Source organism: Loxodonta africana, chromosome 21 (assembly GCF_030014295.1).
Source record: "Loxodonta africana isolate mLoxAfr1 chromosome 21, mLoxAfr1.hap2, whole genome shotgun sequence".
In the NCBI taxonomy this organism is placed as follows: Eukaryota; Metazoa; Chordata; class Mammalia; order Proboscidea; family Elephantidae; genus Loxodonta; species Loxodonta africana.
The window spans coordinates 41,099,347-41,102,259 of record NC_087362.1 but is presented as its reverse complement, the minus strand read 5'-3'; positions in this window follow the sequence as shown (position 1 = coordinate 41,102,259).

The following is a 2,913-nucleotide window of genomic DNA, read 5'->3' as shown; positions in this document are numbered from 1 at the left end:
TCCATCAGACATGCCCTGACCCTCCCTAAATGATTTGCTAAATAGGGAGGATTTTTTTTGTTCCTGCAGCATCAAGACTCTGCTGCAAACATAAAAATCATTGCCTGGAAGATTAAAGGCCAGGGAGTAGAAGAGCAAAGCTTTTAAACTTTTCTAAGAACACAGAGAAGATTTTTTAGGACTATAGGCCATGAAAGGCACAAAATAGGTAGGAAAAATATTCATAAATTTGACTACTTTTAGATAAAACATCTACTTCCAAATTAAAAATAAAACACCATAAACACTTTGAAAAAATAAGATGCTGGCAATGTTAAAACTAGAGAGGATTTACAGCTTGATGGTACAAATGAGGTCTGCAAATGAATATTCTGGAGAGTTGATTAAAGTTTTCCTTTGAGCATAACTTATTAAAATTTTTTTGGAGTCCTCCCAAAAACAATACCTTCTCTCTTTGTTTTATTTTATTAAATTTTTTATTTTTCCATAATTTTAGATTTAAAGAGAGGTACGAAGATGGTACATAAAATACCTGTACACCCTTAACCTAGTTTGCTCTACTGATAACATCTTACATATAACCACAGTGAAATCATCAAAACACAAGACATTAACATGAGCACAGTATTATTAACTAAACAATGTTCTCTATTCAGATTCCACCGGTCTTTCCCCTGAAGTCCCTTCTCAGTGCTACAATCCAATCCAGGATACCACAAGAATTAGGCATCCTGTCTCCTCCTTACCTCTGGTCTATTACAGTTTCTCAGGTTTACTCTGCTTCTCATGATTTGAAGCGTACTGGCCAGGTGTTTTTGAGAATGTCCCTCAGTTTGGGTTTGTCTGCTGTCCTATTTTCACAATAAGACTGGGGTTATGGGTTTGGGGGAAGGATACCATAAATAGGAAATACCCTCCTCACTGCATCAAGCCACCGCCCATGGCATCCACAGATGTCACTGGTGACATTAACCTAGATCACTTGGTTAAGGTCATGTCTGCCAGGCTTCGCCAATGTAAAGCCCCTATTTTCCCCTTTCCACGCTCTATTCTTTGAATGTGAGTCATTCGATCAGGGCTACATTCAAAGAGAAGGAAATTAAGTTCCACCTCATGAAGAGGGGAGAAGGGAACCTAAAAATATAAACTAGTTGCCACTGAGTAAGTTCCGACTCATGGCAACCCTATGTGTGTCAGGGAAGAGCTATGCTCCATAGGGTTTTCTTTCAATGGCTAGGATTTTCAGAAATAAATTGCCAGGTCTTTTTTCTGAGGTGCCCCTCGAACTGTGGTGAGCACGTTAAGTGTATTTGCAGCACCCAGGGACTTCAAACCATGTATTAAAAAAAAACATTTTTGTCTAGTCACTTTCAACTCATAGTGACCCTATAGGGGCAAAGCAGAACTCCTCTATAGGGTTTCCAAGGAGCATCTAGTGAATTTGAACTGTTGACCTTTTTGGTTAGCAGCCAAGCTCTTAACCACTGCACCACCAGGACTCCATGCATAAACACACATTTATAATGATTTAGGTATCTCTCTCAGTAGGTATGTTAAAATATGCATGAATCCTTATTGATATCTCCAACCCTAAGCAGAAACACAGGGCTCATTATAACCCTCTCATCGTGCTTATATTCCCTTTTTTTTTTTTTTTTTTTGACAACAAGAAATCTGGCTTCCATTTTATAATATTTATTTACTTGTTTGTTCAACTTGAGTATATATGCTGAAGCTTAAATACACACAGTCCCTACTTTCAAGTCCCAAATGTTACCAAAGAGCACCAGGGTCTGCTCTGTAAGGGAATCTCTGCAGGAAAGAGGGTGCTCCTGGAACAGGCTTGGAATTCTGAGTGAGCTTAGGTACAGTGTCACGGATACAGGTACTGCCTGATAGTTATACATCTCCAACCACCACCCCACTTACCCAGAGCCCAGATTTCACCCTTTGAATAAGCGAGGCCTTCCCCTTAAAATCTCAGAATAAGGTTTCATTCCTGGCAAAGATCACTACGTGTATGTCAGTTTGTCATACTGTGGTGGTTTGCATGTCGCCATGATACTGGAAGCTTTGCCACCAGTATTTCAAATACCAGTAGGGTCACCCCTGGTAGAAGGTTTCAGTGGAGCTTCCAGACTGAAACAGACTAGGCAGAAGGACTGGCGGTATACTTCTGAAAACACTGGCCACTGAAAACCTTATGAATAAAAACGGAACAGTATCTGATATAGTGCAGGAAGATGAGCCCTTCATGTTGGAAGGCACTCAAAATACAACTGGGCAAGAACTGCCTCCTCAAAGCAGCCAAGCCAAGGCAGTTGCCATCGAGTCGATTTCGACCCACAGTGACCCTATAGGGCACAGTAGAACTGCCTTATAGCGTTTCCAAGGAGTGGCCGGTGGATTCAAATTGCTGAACTTTAGGTTAGCAGCCGTAGCACTTAACCACTGTACCATCAGGCCTCCTCAAAGTAAAGTCGATCATAATGACGTGGATGGAGCAAAACTTGCAGGACCTTCATTTGCTGATGTGGCATGACTCAAAATGAGAAGAAACAGCTGTGAACGTCCATTAATAATTAGAACATGGAATGTACTAAGTATGAACCTAGGAAAATTGGAAGTCGTGAAAAATGAAATGGAAAGCATAAAGATCGATATCCTGGGCATTAGTGAGCTGAAATGGACTGGTATTGGCCTTTTGAATCAGACAATCATAAAAAATACGGACTACTAATCTGGGAATGACAAATTTAAGAGGAACGACATTGTAGTTATTATCCAAAAGAACATTTTAAGAATCTATCCTGAAGTACAACACTCAATGATAGGACACCCATCCACCTACAAGGAAGACCAGTTAATACTATTCAAATTTATGTACCAACCACTAAGGCCAAAGATGAGGAA